The 15,517-nt window shown below is 38.8% G+C and overlaps 1 protein-coding gene across 16 annotated transcripts in view; it reads left to right on the top strand.

Moving 5' to 3' along the window:
* The window catches only part of tenm3 (teneurin transmembrane protein 3), a 693,684-nt gene that overhangs the window by 486,459 nt on the left and 191,708 nt on the right, over window positions 1-15,517 (top strand). For 2 of the 16 annotated variants that reach the window (XM_055205052.2, XM_055205051.2), the window contains exon 1: window positions 6,279-6,719. The exons of the other annotated variants lie outside the window; for them this stretch is intronic. The gene's annotated coding sequence lies outside the window, so the exon portion shown is untranslated. Of the gene's footprint in view, window positions 1-6,278; window positions 6,720-15,517 lie in introns of those variants that run through there. 16 annotated transcript variants of the gene reach the window in all.

The raw sequence follows: 15,517 nt of genomic DNA, 5'->3' as shown, positions 1-15,517 counted from the left end.
TACTGTGCCTTGTTTGATGTTTGAATAGAGTTGTCTAAAATTGACGCTAATTTGCATCTAATTACGCAAAGATAAAGAGACATGTTTGCCATCTCCATCAGCATCACTTTACAAGACAAAACCGTGCATTTCTAATGAGTGCTGACGGCAAGTCCTGATTCTTAACGTGGTTGTGGCTATTGACTGCACGCTTTCAGCGAGTGCAGGTGCATCAAGGCCCGTGCTGTATTAAAATGCACCTATTTCATTGCTAAAAAATGTTATTTTGTTCATTTGGTAAATACAATGTGATTGCATTGTTTGGGGTTAGAAAACACATTATTTTACATATATCATACATTTTTGTAGCTCCAGATTTCACTCTTTTTGAAAAGCTCTGTGTCTCTGATTGGCCAGCTAATCTGTACGTTGTGATCGGCCTGAATACCTATGACGTCAGCCGGAAATGTGACGCTCCTTACCATGTTTAAAAGATTTGGTTGCTGACAGGAGTTAACTTACAGGCTGTGAGTCAAAGCGGGAGGAATTATGATAATGTTGGTCTTGTCTACATCACCAATACCAGGAAGTAAACTGTTGCCTACAATCTGTGTGTTTATTGTAGTCCAAGAAAAAAGATTTACGTTGGAGACAATTAATTGCGCCATCATTTACTTTAGGGTATAGAGACAGAGCGCAACGCGTCATAACCTGAAAACCACGCCTACCGCGGGAAAACAATCCATCCGTCTCCATTGAATTTGTATTGCGAGAGGCCATCTGTTTGTCATTTCTGGCTTATAACAAAAACAGAATATTGCCTAAAAGCTGCTGTGTGACAGCTAACAAGCCAAAAAAATCAGAAATACGTTTTTTATAAGCTGTCGACCCCAAAAAACAAGCATTTAAAGACACTAAAGTGGAACCAGGCAACTTTTCATAGTACTACTATTAGTAGAACTGCGCCCACTAGAGGGAAACGTAGTCGGCGATCCACTTTTTTCTCTTTAAAGGCTGAGTATAAGGCTTGGTAGCTTATAAAAACATATTTCTGTTTTTTTTGGCTTGTTAGCTGTCACACAGCAGCTTTTAGGCATTATTCAGTTTTTTGTTATAAGCCAGAAATGACAAGGAGGCAGCCTCTCGCAATACAAAGTCAATGGAGACGGTTGGATTGTTTCCCCCCCCCCGGGTGGGCGTGGTTTTTAAATTAGCATAACTGCGCTCTGTCTCTATGTATCTTTTGCATATCATTATCATGTGCTAATACACACTTGCACACCAACGGAAATGTAAAAACGTGAATTGGACAATATGTGCTCTTTAATACTGCTACACAGTGTAATGGTTAATTCTCACCTTTCACTTTTTTTCTCCTCACCACTGAAACAGTTGAGGTAGATTCAAACCCTGCCGTTTTGCAAAGCAATATGTCGTGGCCTTTTCGAGGTCCAGCAATAAGAGAAAAAAAAGTTTTTATTCATTTTACGGCATATTAAGAATCAGAAGTCTATTAAATCTTACACAATGTCCTCCGAGTGGTTAGAAAATCAATAGCCCATTACGCCTTGTTACATGTCATCTGATTCATCCACAAGGTTTGGCAGTAACTATATCTATATTTACCGGTGAAACGTTGTACTAATAAATGGATTGTGCTTGAGTTTTATTACTGTGTCACCACAATGCATACGGGCCTAATTTAATCTGTGCGGTTGTGGGTGTACATAAGAGTATTTTATAAACATTTTTGTTTCTAGATTAGCTTGACAGTGGACAAGATTGTTTATCACCAGCCATTTGCATCTAGATTGATACAAAACAGATTTTTTATTGTTTCCAGAGTAGAGCGATTGTGCGTTTGCCCAGGCCTCAGTAAGGGCCTCGCGCCGATGCCATCCCAGCCATGGCACAAGCAGCTGCTGGCGGCTATTGTGTCACTGAACCATCTGTGAGACTTCCACTAACAGCATATTAATCTACGACACTAAACTAGCGTGCCCTTGGAGGGAATTAAAGCAAAAATTTTATCTGTCCTCTAGATAAATTGTGTGTCACGGCAGGAATGCGTTTGTGCGTATATTGAACCGTTCTCAGACTCTAAAAGCTGTCTCTGCATTATTGGTTTAGGAAAAATGAATTAGCGTCAAGAGCTCAGCGTTTTAGCAGTAATCTCTGGGCCACAGCCCTACTCGTGTCCCGAAGTCACTTGACCCCCAGTGACCTCCCAGGTCATGCCCTCCCTCAGATTTGGCTTTCGGGCTTGTCAGCATAGAGTCTGATCTGGAAGTAAAGTGACATGTCTTCTGATTGATGTTGACCCCTTATTGAACTCACACCCAACACGGACCGCTGTCCACAGGGGATGACTGTGGGGTTTTGACCACCAATACTTCTCAAAGTCACACACACATGATCAAACCATTTTTAAAATGTATCCAATTATGCCTCTTTTTAAGCAAACCAGGCAATTGGGCCATTGTACAACTGAAAATGTTGTCCTGGGCTCTGTAATGAGTAGATCCCACTAAGGTCCATTATGATGTAGCCTATAGCCTCACCAGGCCCAGAGCCAGTGAAGCCAATCAATAGAGATTTTGTCCTGTCACTGAGAAACTAAAAAAATGGCCCTGCTAGGTCATAAATCCGAGTCTCAAGTATAGCATCCGTCTGTGCGTTTTAGGACAAAAAGGCATCGGAGAGAGAGGGAAAGAGAGGGATGAGTTGCAACTATAGCAGAATATTCAAACAGTATGTGTGTGTGGGACTTGTTTGCGCTTGGGCTTAAGAGTGCTGCGGGGTGCTGTATTCACCAGGGGTTGCTTGGACTGGCACGGTGTTAGCAAACAGCCTTCTCTATTCCACGGCCTCCTCTGTAGGGGCATCAGTGGGAATATGAGAATGAGGCACAGAAAGCAAAACAGAAAGAGAATGTAACAGAGGAAGGTCCCGCCGAACATGCGTGACCTGCATTAGCATACCCACCTGTCGCCGTCCCTCTGTGACTCTGCATCACCTGTCAGTCATTCACCGGTTCTTCTCATCGGCCGTGTCAATCTGCCCCCTCCACCGCTACGAAGCTCTGTCACAGCACAGTGGACTGTTTACCTCATTACACAACCTTCTCAGGGATAGTAAACAGCTGGCACTGGCAGGCGGGCAAATAAGCAAGCAAATAGAAAGAAATATTGAATGTTAAGTGTAGTACCTGGGGACAGAAGAGACACACCAAACGGATTAGCGAATGGTAGGATCTGTTTCTCCATCGTGACGGGCCCTCGCACTTCAGTGACTGATGGATATACTCGTCCTCTCACTGCTACTATGCTTAATTTGCAACTTAATGATCCAGCGGGCCGCTCCACTAACCAGCGCTCACATAAACTCCGAGCAGCACCGCCAGTGCTAAAGTCAAGCTTAGCAGGGCGCGTCTGTATTCAACAACATCGTCACTGTGAAGGCTTTTTATGGGGAGCAGCAGACGCACGTATGCTCTCGCACAACGGAGGGAGCTCTACTGTAGCGGTTTGAGCAATAGAAGAAAAATTGTTTTGTTTGCCTTCTTTCGCTCCCGCTCGGCAAACAAGTGTAAGCTGCATTGTAATGCAAAAGCATGCGGAGCAGAGAAGCATGTTAAAAAACATAATTAAAAAAGCTAAACAAGACTAACATTGCTGGTCACCAGCTTACGTTGTGTTTTGGATGGTGGAGCTCAGCATGGGATGCAAGTGTTTCTTTGTCGAACCATGCGTTTTTACTAGTGAACAGCACGAGGTGAACCGGCACTAACCAGAATAAACCAGCCATAACCAGCATGCGTTGTCATATAATTCTTTCCCAGCCTTTTCAGCAGGGATAAATGATGTTTGCTATCAAAATCTGTACGTACAGAGGGATGAGAGCATTTAGAATTAGATTACAGAGATCATTAAAGAGAGCCATTGTTGAGTTCCGCACTCTCTGATGGGTTTCGGCTACTCCGAGTGCTCCATGCGCATGGCTTTAATGAGTCCTTTGTTTTAAGTAGGCATCGATTGGCCTCTTCATATTATGTGTGCATTCCTGTGCTCTTGTTAGAATCTGTGAAAATATGAAGTGCCTTAACGTAACAGAGAATCTCTTTCGCAATAACAGTTCAACAACATGTGGATTTGTTTACATAGAGGTGTAATATATTTATGGGTGTTTTGATAAATGTGTAATTTACAATTGAAATTTGTGCATGTTTTGTGTGTGTGTGTGTGTGTGTGTGGGGGGGGGGTTCCTGGCAATTGTCCCCACAAAGATAGGGATATCGGTAAATGTGTGACCTCGTGGGGACAAGCTTATAAATCAAACAAAATTATGTTTATTGAAAATCTAAGGTAACAAAGTTTTCTGTGATGGTTGGGGTTAGGGTTAGGGGAAGGTAATAAAATATATAGTTCATACAGTATAAAAACCATTACGTCTATGGACACAAAACATGGAAACCAGAGTGTGTGTGTGTGTGTGTGTGTGTGCGCGTGCGTGCGTGTGTGCGTGTGTGTGTGTGTGTGTGTGTCTGCGTGTGTGTGTGTGTGTGTGTGTGTGTGTGTGTGTGTGTGTGTGTGTGTGTGTGTGTGTCTGCGTGTGTCTGTGTGTGAATCAGTGCTCCCCTCATTCAGTCAGCTAATCATGAATTATGTAAGGAATAATTGACGACGGGCCGTTGAATTATTTGAAAATAATGCAAGTAATCCAAGGTGGTAACACAGCGGTGTGCATTATTTTTTAAATAATTCAAAGGACCAGAGTCAATTATTCCGCTTATACAACGGTTACCACAAACATTGCTCTGGTGATTATTTTAAGACATTTGGCAGGTTATGTGTGTGTTTTACAGAAAAATAATTAACACCCATGGAACATTTCTCAGCCAATCAGAATAAAGCATTCAACAAGCCAGTGGTATCAATAAATATTTTATATAGAATTTATTATTATTATTATTATTATTATTATTGTTGTTGTTATTGTTATTGTTATCGTTATTATTATTATTATTATTATTACACTGTAAAAAAATTATTTGCTGCCTTAAAATTTTTTGTTGAATCAACTAGTCATTTCAACTTACTATTATTTATCTTGACTAGAGATGAGTTGTTATAACTACAGGTGAGTTGTTATAACTTATAAAATTAAGTTGACTTTTCTCAACTATATTTTATAAGTTGTGACAACTCAACCCTGTTGACATGACTTGTAAATCTGAGTTGATTTAATAAAAAAGTAATAAGTCAGCAAAGTATTTTTTACAATGTATTATTATTATTATTATTATTACAATTTATATTCTGTTAGATCACATAAATGCATAGCGATTGCCTGTGAGTGCATATAAGTAATTGGCTCCATTCCTTTTTTTTAAAAAACGGCAAATAATAAAAAAAAATTATTATTGTCACATAGTCTGGAATTTCTGATGTCAGAGACTCGGACCACCACAACAATACATTATTATTTAGTAATAGCTTCTGCGAAGTTCTTGTCAAGAAGCTAAAAAATTGTTTACTGCATGGAAATGGAAAGACTCTCTCGCAATAAAATAGAAGGGCTAATGGCCTTTCTTCAAACATGCCCATAGGGGGTGATCATAAAGTCATGCATTTATGCACAAATGTGTTCTGTTCACACCGGACCTGCTTCCAGGCTTGCTCCTAAATCAAACCAAAACAGCCCTCAAACTTTCACTTGTGCTTCTCATTACGTACCACTGACTCCTGGGTTTTCTGTCTTATATATATTTTTTAAGATTTCATCAATTTTGCACCACTTATAATCTGAAAATGCAATTAGTGAAAATTAGGTATTTGCCTGTATTGCAATTAGCAGCTGGGCTTTTCAAGGTGTAAAACGCAGGAGAGCTTTGAAGAAAAATGCAACTGGATTGTAGTTATTACTCGGGCCGTGTGTCTGTGTGTTTGGGAAGGAGAAGAGACCTCTTAAAGTACAGCACTGCTGAAACTTGAGGCGAAAACTGTGTCAAGGTGGGCTTTCTTGTTCCCCCTCAACAACAGCAGTAACAGATGCCATCTCAGGGTATCTGTGTTTGTGTTTAAGATACGCGTTTGTGTGTGTGTATGTTCGGGGGATGCTTGGGAAAGAGAGCAGTTCTGTGTTTGGCTTCCAAATGGTTAATGCAGCACAGATGCCCCTCCCATTCCCCCACCTCTACCGCTGTCTCCACCCCTGGAGTATCGGATTGACAGAGGCTCGGCCAATAGCGTGCGCCGGGACCAGCCATGCATGACGGGGGCTCCGTCGAAGGCTGCAAACTTCCCAGTGCATCAGCAGCAGCCTCTGCGATCAGCACAGCCTGCGCGTGAGCGAGCGAGAGAGACAGAGCAACAGAGCAGAGTGTTAGAAAGAGACAATCAGACGGCGTGATGCTTGTTTAACCACTCTGTGGCCAATTACGGCAAAACAGATACAATCTCTCACTTGTCATCTCGGGTTTTCATCTTTGTTTTTCTTCTTTTGCTTCCACGCTGAGTTTTGGCTCTTCTGCGGAAACATCGGGACGCAGATCTCTTAGGTGCCTCGTGCAGGTCTCGCTGCCGTGCATGTGTTTGTAAGCACGGCTGTGTGGTTATGTGTGTGTGGAATGGGAAGAGGACCTTAAATATTCTGCGCTGAGACTTGATGAACCTCTACAGCCCTGGAGTGGGGGGTTCATTTTAACCCTTCAGGTCATCGCTGGAGGAGTCCTGACCAAGGTAACAGCTAAACAGCCTCCCCCCATCAATGCATGCTCATAGATTGAACTGTTCTGCTGTCCGATGTCTCTCTCTCTCTCTCGCTCGTACTCTTGAACATTTCTTTTTCATGCTCTGTGTTTCTTTATTAGTGAGCTTCATTGTTTAAATATTATGTGTATGTATGCAATGCCGATCAAACAAGCTGTTTAGATATGAATGTAGTCGTGTAATGTGAAATCTTGTTGGCAAAAAAAATCATGTAGTTCGAACTCCAAAGCTTTATTTTTTTAAAGCTCTTTTAGTTCTTTGCTTTTGTAAGGTTTAAAAAAGAACATTTTTTTAGTATCACATTTAATGGGATGCTACATGTGAGTGCGGCATTTCTAAAAATCACTACATCCACTTTGAGTAACCGGAACCCTGACCACGATGCTTCAGAAAACACTGGATTTATTTACTTACTGTTTGCAAGGAGATTTATTTTTGCCTCTTCATTTTTTGCATTTTTGATCCGCTTTGAAGAGACAGGCATATAGCGGAGTGCCGTGTGTTGCCTTTCTACAATAGACGTTTACAGTGCAGCTAATTGGAAACAGCTACAGCGTGGAATTTCTCGTACGCTCTGCTACCTTTTCAATTGAACTGCTCTCACTGTCCGCTTCCCCTGCCCGTTTGATGGATGGTGATAGATCTGATATCCGCACCCTTCTGAAAAGTGTAATTATGGTTTTGGACACAAAAGCTTTGATCGATGTGCGGATATGTGCAGAATAGTCATTTAGTTTGGCCGCTTGAGACTGTTACCACTTTTTTCTTCTGTTTTCCCTGTTTTTTTTCCAGTTTATGTAGAGTTGTGTCGTATATATCCGTCTGGGAATATGTGAGAGTGTTGGCCATCCGCAAGTTCTCCAAGATTTTCAGTTGTGGAGAATGAGGGAATAATGAGAAAAAAGTGATCTGCTGTGTGTATCGTGTGCCGCAGAGCATCTGACCCCAGCGCTATGAGAAATAAGCTGTCAGAATGGCTATAACGTTGGAGGCCATGTGTGGAGGTGTTTAATGTCCCTTTTGCAGCGGGCGTTAGTGTACGGTTCCACTCTAAACCCTGTATCACCCTCACGGTTGATTTATGATCGCATTTATCTCCTCTAATTCCAAATAGAAAAGCCATTTCATAGCACAGGAAAAAAAATAGTGCGTTTTTGTTTTTTTTAAAGAGGCAAAAAGAAAAAAGCCATCTCGGCTTTCGGTACCCCCACCCTCACTTCATACCCTCATGTCACCCTATTTCTCTTTCTGTCGCTTACAGTACAAACGGGTAGCGATCTCCTAGCAACGAGAGCTCCTTTTTTCTTTGTGTGATATATGTTCGGTGTGTGCAGTAATCTTGCTGATGGAGTGCATTACTGGAGATGGTGCTATTACTCAAAGAATAAAAGTTTCAATTACCTTTGATACCGGCCCATAATATAAGCTGATTTACAGTGTTGTAAAATGAGCCAAGTCACATTTTCTTATCCATATTTTTTGTTTGATTATTTTTTAGTACATGATGATGATGAAGGGTGTTTTGGACGCCCCAGGTGAGAAGTGGAAAGGCGGTGCGAGCGAGCTTGTGTCTCCTGGTTGCTCATTTAAACATTACCAAGCCTCATATTTAATTCATGCAGGAAAAATTGGTTCGGGTCATGTGGTGGTGTAAATGGAAAAGTGAAAAAGCTCGAGAAACCTTGCGGTTCACGGGCAGTCTCCGCCCTCCATCATTACGGTTAGCGACTTTATTGAGACTTCAAAACATGATTCTCATTAACATGGGAAAAATGCAACATTATGGGATGTACTAGAAAGACAAAGTAATTGACATTTTGCACTGAATCTGCGTTTGCTAACAGAGCAAAGCACTATATTCATTTTTTTCATCTTTCTTTTGTCTCCATGCTACAGTAGGATCTCATAGAGCTGTCAGTTTTATCTTTTTATCTTTTTGCTTTTTTCTCATTATCTCCCTTTGAGGAACAATAGAGGTTGATGGGCACTTAAACAGCTACAAAATGTAACAGAGCGAGTAGTAGAAACGGAATGAAAGATTCAGATGTTTTCGCCATTGGAAGCGACGCACAGCATCATTTACAAAGAGAGTGACCGAGATGTATAGAGTAAGATAAATGAAGAGCGAATAGATAAGAGAGATGGAGGCCGATGAGGGATGAGGTGTGTGCGGAAGAAGGGGGTCTTATCAAGATAGGTGTCCAGATGGATAGGATCTCCGGTCTGCTGTCTCGAAGGAGAAACATCTAGCAGCAGTAAGGCCCAGTCAGGCTGAACACAAGCAAACAAGAAGCCGAGGCTGAAGCCACCGTAAAGCCGGATTACATCTCAGACACTATTGATTTGTTGTTTTTTTCACATCACAACTCTTGCTTTATCACACTCTTTTACACACAAACAAAACTTTATAACACAAAAAGTAATTTCATATTCAGTTGTAGTCACACACAGACTTTTCAAATATCATGTTGCTAGTATCCTCTTTTAAATATCCTCATTAACTCAAATATGTTTTAAAGCTTATGTGTTTCAGTCAGTTTATTATACTTGTCATAAATAGAATAGATTTGTAAATGTTTTTTAATGGCTTGATCTGAACAGATCCTGTTGTAGTTTAATACAGAACTAGTTAAATGTATAATAACGTGTCACATACATAGATGTTAAAAAGTTTTTCAGTAACTGCACTCTTAGAACGGATTTGTTAAAAACAACACAAACAGTGTTAGTTTAGAGACAACACTAAATGCATTGTCCCTGAATACACACATCTCTGTGTTATTATTGAAACAACACATTTCGTGTTACTTTTAACACAACTTGTGTTTTATTTTAATACAGAATCAACAAAATGACACATAATGTGTTAAAAAGTATAACACAATTTTTTAAAAATTGAACACATCCTTGTGTGTATATTTTTTATTCTTTTTTAGCATGCTCGTATGTTTTCTGCTTGAATTTTTTTTTATAATTTAAAATAATTAATTTTACTTATAAATGTGTCATAAATGTGTTTGAGTTTTATTTATATTATCTTTTAAAATTAATTATGCCAAATTCAGTCTAAATATTTTAAATATTAGAATCCAGCAAAAGTATTCTGTAAAGTTATTTCATATTTGGAAGTGCTATGTTAAATATATATAAAAAAATTTATAAAAAAAATTCTCATACAGGTACATAGTTTTTTATATAAAATATTATACGTTTTATTACAAAGTGTGGGGTTGTGAAATGGCGAACCAGAATAAAAAATGTGGCAAATACACACTCAGGCAGACCCATGAACACACACATGAAATTTGTACATGTATGTGCATTTAACAACAGCAAATATAAAAAAATAAAAAAACTATTTATAAACAACTAAAATACTTACAAAAGTTTTTTAATTAATTTAAAATTAATTATAAGTATACATTTAAAAACTGTAAATATTAGGATTATATAAGATCAATATTTGGTGCAATGCAGAGGACGTAAAACGTTTTCAAGTTGGGCGTAAATAATGTTTTAAACATCTAATTGCATTTCAAAAATATTCATTTTAATTCACAATCATTGATGCGGTCATCTGCAGCAGTGTACAATTCTATCAAATATTTGCTCATTATTTTTTGTTTTTAAAGAAGCAACACAAATATGTAGCAAGTCGGGATTTTCTGCCTATTTTAATTCAGTCTGTGTCGGCCCACTGGTGTGTGCGAGTGAATGTGTGTGAGACTCTGCTGTGCCGGGCGCTGGACTATGACAGAGTGATCAGCTTAGTGAGGGAGAAAGGCTGCTGGGCTGCCAGTAATGGCTGCCGAGGGAGGGAGAGAAAGACGATTCGTCAGCGCTGAATGAGGGGTCAGAAAGGTCAGGGTCCGGAGACACCACCATTTGCAACAAACGCTTGTATGTATCCGTATGCGCAAACAGGCAAAAATGCTGCTGAGGGTCGCATTCGCCGTATTATTTCAATTGTCAGTTGAACTGCCGCTGTACCATAACAAGGATTTACACTTACAGCTTACAACTTTTTAACCTTCCCACATAAAAAGACAGCAAAATTGCCTACGTATGTCATTTTCTATTGATTTCTCTTCTGTCAGGAAATAAAGGCGGCCTTGTAGTTTATTCCTGTCGGTTTGTATTTACTACCAACCAAGACATGCGTGTGTGTGTGTGTTTGAGCTGTGAATTTTTTTTGTGTGTGTTAAACTAAATCTGTACGTGGACTCAGACAGGGCCCTGCATTTGCATTGTGCTTTCCAATGTGAAGCACAGCGAATTGGTTTATTCATGGATAGACAGTGTTCGAAAATTCAGCAATTCGACACATCCGTCCATTCCTTTAGTTGACTAGTAGTACTAACTGCTAACATTTGCGTCTGTTCCTGCAACCCTTTAGCACATAATAGCTACAGTATCTAGTGTGGAAGAGCATGTAAGGAAAAGATAAAACTATTCAATGGTTTATTCACCAAGCAGAATAACAAAGGCATTGCGGAGCGAGACTGGCGTGTTCAGAGGAATGTGGCTGTTGAAGGCAGTAAAACAGATTCTAAATGAGATTACGTTGACATGGAAGAAAAGAGACACCGTTTCATAAGCATCCGAGCTACAGTTAAACGACTGCGGCCACACATCATTGTCCTCGCAGCTCCGCTCGCTCATTAAGGTGATTAAATAAGCATTACTGTCAGTGGGACGGAAGAGAAAAGGTTGGGTAGATAGATGCGACCCAGAGCATCACATTGATGCTATCTAGGGCAATTCTGAGGGGGCTTTAAGTGAAAGCGAAATGTTCTTTGCCAACTCTGAGTAAAAATCAGCTTTCAAAATACGCCGGAGGGGGTTTAAAGAGCAAGCCAGTGACCCTGTGGTAAGAAGGCAATCATTGGCCGGTGGGGAAACTGTGTTCCCTTTGTCCACAGTAATCTCCGCTCACTTCAGCGTCCATGTGAAGTGTCAGTACAGAGCTCGTGTCCAGATTCCTAAGACCCCACTTGAGTTATGGGCAGTTCAGTTTTCTCGATGATTGAAGACTAGATAGTGGAAAGTAGATTACTTTCGTTTTAGTTTTAAAGGGTTGACTGACTGTGTATGTATCATTAACTTTTTTCAGACAGTGTATTTCACTAAGACTCGTTGAGTTAATAGTTTGATTAATGATATAATTATAACCTTATGTGAATGATTTAATTAAGGTTGGACAAGTTGGCCGTTTTGAGCACTTTTTGAGACTTTCTTTACCGATTCAATTTCACTTTCATGTTTGATGAGATGTTAATCAATACCAACTATTACCCAAAAATGCCTTGAATGCACAATAAAGGAGCACCAGGCAGCGCAATTGGAAATTTAACCATAATTACAGTATTTGACAAAGTTCAAAATTAATGCGGCGAAGCATTGTTCAAAAGTATAAACTGCAATCATAAATATTCCCATTCAGACATGATTACATTTCTCAGAGGACCCCTGAGTTAGCCCAGAAAAAAAACTGTTGGCAATTTTTTTCGTAATTTTATCGAGAATGAGTGAGACAAACAAAGACGTGTCAGATTCAGAGAAGATTAAAAATAAGTCAATGAAACACGAAAGTACCTGACTAGAAATGTGACTAGGAATGCTAATATTCATGAATTAACATAGTCTGGATAAAATTATGCTTGCTTGTTTCATTTTTATTAACTCTGTGATTATTTTTAGCCACTCAGGATTTATTAAAGTAGTCTCTCTCTTTCTCTTCCCCTGTGCACGTGAATGTCCTTGTTGTAGGTTGAGAAAGTCATTTCGATAGTTTATATATGACAGTGCTCAAGTGAACCTGTAGTTAGAGATGTCCCACCCTCAACGCCGCCAGCTACATAAATCAAGCTAACCCTCCCCTTTTATTTCTCTCTCTCTCTCTCTCTCTCTCTCTCTCTCTCTCTCTCTCTCTCTCTCTCGCTCTCAAAAAATGTTAAATTTTTATCGCCACAGGATAAGTACTATAAGTAGCTAGTATAAATACAATGATGTGTGATGTATATGCAATAATAGTCATAAAAATAACTATTACAGAGAAAATAAAAACACTTTAAAGCAAAAAAAAATTAAAGTAAAACTGAAAATGCGTAAAACTAAAACTTTACAATAACAAATACGGTGTAAAGTTGTACATTATAAATTCTCTCTATTTCATATTTTTAGTAATATAATGCTGCGTGGACCTTTTTTCTGTGGCTGTTTTTTATTGCTTGGTCTAACCTCAGTCAGCTTACTTGAGCTTAGAGACTACAGTGACTTTTCTTGGCTTTTTCTCGCTGCATGATTTGTATATATTTATCATCTATTCAGTCTTGTCTTTCCCACTTCATTCTTTACAGTCAGGGAAAAACACAGGCTACCCGCCACCCTCCACCACAGACAACACTTTCAAATGTAATGTTTAAAAAAGCACACATCTCTTTCAAATTATTTTTAATTTGAAACAATTTTACAGTGAATATTGTTGTGCAAATATTGTTGTAGCATGCATAATGTTTAATGTTGCGGTATATTTTGTGTAATTATTGCAGCTCAATATGTTGCTATCTAGACACTGTTTCAGTAGTGACCACCATGTAATTGTAAACAATATGCTTGATACAATGGCGAAAGATAAAAGTCATATCAGAGTGGAGTGATGGGGTTTTCACAAAACATTATTCTCAAGTCATTGCCTCTGGCAGTTGTATACAAAAAAAAAAACATTCCCATTCTGTGTGTGTAAGAGCGCGCACACACACACACACAGAGTCTTTTTTTCTTTTTGGTCATTTGAATTCAGCTGGGCACCCTTGCTTGGTCCAACACTGAAAAAGAGGAGCTTTTGATAACTCTAAAAAAGAGGCACTCCAATATTTTTCTTTTTATTGATGAAAGCAGCCTCCATTTTTGCTACACTATTATACAGTATGAGCTCCCAGAGTCCAATTGTAACACTCAGCAAGTATACAATGTGAATGATGGCTTAGGCACATAAATACAAATCTAGTAATCTTATTTATATGGAACTGCAACAAATTACACAATTAAGTAAATTGTTTATGATAGTCTGATCTTTGTAGTTGTACATTTAGATGGTTTGTTTATTTTTCCGATTTTTCACTGTTGAAAATGTATCATTAGTATTTTACTATAATGACTTAATGTGGCTGCACACATGCAAAGTATTTCTCTATTAAGCCATTTGACTAAATATAATAGGAACAAAATCACAATGTGTTATTTTGTAGCTTTGTGATTTTGAGGTTTAGACTAAGGTTAGCTATTATATAAAAATGCAGTTCATTTTTTGACTAATGTGCAAATAAATAAAGAGTTGGGTTCCAAAACGCAATAAATCCATTTTGACTAATTTTGGTAAAAACTTGTTACCTATACCAAGAAAGTGACAAGATGAAAACCACTTTTTTCTGTTACAAACTTTCACATAGCATCTTTAGGTTATAATATTACAAATTTAAATCCATAATTTGATTTTCAAACATTTCTTATAAAAACTGATTATTTTTTCTGCAAAATGCAATAAATCCATGACAATGTTTTTTTTTCAAATGCTATCAATCTAATGAATCCATATATAAATGTGCATTCATCTTTGCCATGTTATATTCATTTAGTTGACTAGTGGTATACACTGATAAAAAAATAAACATTAATGGCATTAATCAAAACACTTTGTCATATTAAGTACACTGTCATTGCTGCGGTCATCCTTGGGATGTCGTCGCCGAACTGTTTTGACAGCGATCAATTTGCTCAATTTTTGGTGACTTCGTGCAAAATAATAGAAAGTTTTTCATAAGATCCCCTGGGGTCAATGTGTTAGCATGACAGAAGCTTAATGCTGTCGGGAGTACAAGCAAAAAGTCCCTATCGCGTAAATTATTCGGTTTTGATGGCTTGCGTTTCTTCCTCGCCACAGAAAACCACCACAGGTTTATCAATGCCATCAAAAGTATTATTTTGTTTTTGTTTGTTTGTTGATCATGAAGTACAAAGTAGATGAGGAAAACTAGGATGCCGTGTGTATTCAACGCGCCGCCATTATTGTTTACAATGCATGAAATGGTGCGCTGTGATTTGTTGAAAGGAATTTATTGCATTCTGCAGAGAAGGAGGACTGACGTTTATCACGTTTTGGGAAAAATGGAGAAAAGATGACAGAATAATGCGGAAGATATCAGATTTTGCATAAAATTAAAAATTAACTTTTTAATACTGACCTGATACAATACTGAATTTGGCGTTAACTTTTATTTAAATGACGTTTATCGCGTTTTGGAACCAAACTCTTCAAATATTTCTCAATAACTATTTTTATCCAATTCAAATTCATGGCCAGTAAGCCATTTTTTTGCAGCTGGTAAATTATTCATTACATACTGTACAATTAGTTGGTGAGAAAAAAGTTATGCTTGGCCCTGTGTGTGTATATATAGTAAGTGAGGAAGATAAAGGAAAAGAGAGTGAGATGGTAGCGGGCAACTGCACATTTTCCCATGTGCTCGCCACAACTGGTCAGCAGATTCTGTTGTTGTGTTTGACTGCTTTGTTTGCTAATGATGTTTGTCTGCGAGGGTAAAACGTTCTCACTGCTGATGCCCACAATATGACCGCTACTCTATTTATTCCCCATGGCCTATAGCAGACGGTGATTTGCGTTCTTTCTCTGCCTTTAATCACGGCTGATAGCAAATCAGTCACTCTATTCTAGATCCGTGCGGGACATCTAAAGTGATCTCATTCAA

Source organism: Misgurnus anguillicaudatus, chromosome 3 (assembly GCF_027580225.2).
Source record: "Misgurnus anguillicaudatus chromosome 3, ASM2758022v2, whole genome shotgun sequence".
Lineage (NCBI taxonomy): Eukaryota > Metazoa > Chordata > Actinopteri > Cypriniformes > Cobitidae > Misgurnus > Misgurnus anguillicaudatus.
Note: the sequence above shows the minus strand (reverse complement) of the source record. Positions and strands in the feature narration are given on the sequence as shown.